Consider the following 1200-nt stretch of genomic DNA (forward strand, 5'->3'; position numbering starts at 1 on the left):
TCCGGCCCATTCTACTCTTCTGAGTTTTACTTTTTTAGATTCCACACATAAGTGATGTCATGCAGTATTTGTATTTCTGTGCCTGACTTATTTCACTTAATATATGTCCTCCAGATTCATCCACGTTCTTGCAAATGACAGCATTTCTTTTTTAAGTCTGAATAATATTCCACTGTGTATATACACATTTTCTTTATACATTCAACTGTTGGTGGACACTTACATCTCTTCCACATGCCAGTTTCATTTGCGTTGGATATATACCCAGAAATGGAACTGCTGGATCAGACAGTAGTTCTATTTTTAATTATTTGAGGAACCTTCATATGGCTACCCATAATGGTTGTACCAATGTATATTCCCCAAACAGTTTACAAGGGTTCTCTTCTCTGTACATCCTCATCAACATTTATCTCTTATTTTTAATTCTTCAGAAAACTCTCATCAACATATATAATATTATTTTTCTGGAGTCTGGGCAAAAAAGAAAACTAAATGTTCAAAGTACAGTTCTCAAAATTCATTCAAGAGAAAGAAAACAAGCCACAGACTGGGAGAATATATTTGCAAAAGATTTATATGATAAAGGACTGTTATCCAAAATATACAAAGAACTCTTCAAGCTTAACAATAATAAAACAACCAGCTGGGCATGGTGGCTCACGCTTGTGATCCCAGCACTGTGGGAGGTGTGAAGATTGCTTAAGCCCAGGAGTTGGAGACCAGCCTGGGTAACATAGTGAGACCTTGGCTCTACAAAAAACAAAAAAAAAAAAAATAAAAAAATCTAAAAATTGGCTGGGTGTGGTGGCTCACATTTGTAATCCCAATACTTTGGGAGGCTGAGGTGGGAGGATTGCTTGAGCTCAGGAGTTCGAGACCAGCCTGGACGACATGGTGAAACCCCATCTCTACAAGAAAAACAGAAATTAGCCAAGCACAGTGGTGCATGCTTGTAGTTCCAGCTACTTGGGAGGCTGAGGTGGGAGGATTGCTTGAGTCTTGAGGCTGAGCCTGTGCAGTGAGCCGTGATTGTGCCACTGCACTCCAGCCTGGGTCACAGAGCAAGACTCCGTCTCAAAAAAAAAAAAAAGGACTGGAAAGCTGGGCGTAGTGGCTCATACCTGTAATTCCAGCACTTTGGAAGGCTGTCACAGGAGGATCACCTGAAGCTAGGAGCTCAAGACCAGCCTGGGTAAC

This window comes from Mandrillus leucophaeus, unplaced genomic scaffold, assembly GCF_000951045.1.
Source record: "Mandrillus leucophaeus isolate KB7577 unplaced genomic scaffold, Mleu.le_1.0 Scaffold342, whole genome shotgun sequence".
NCBI classification, from domain to species: domain Eukaryota; kingdom Metazoa; phylum Chordata; class Mammalia; order Primates; family Cercopithecidae; genus Mandrillus; species Mandrillus leucophaeus.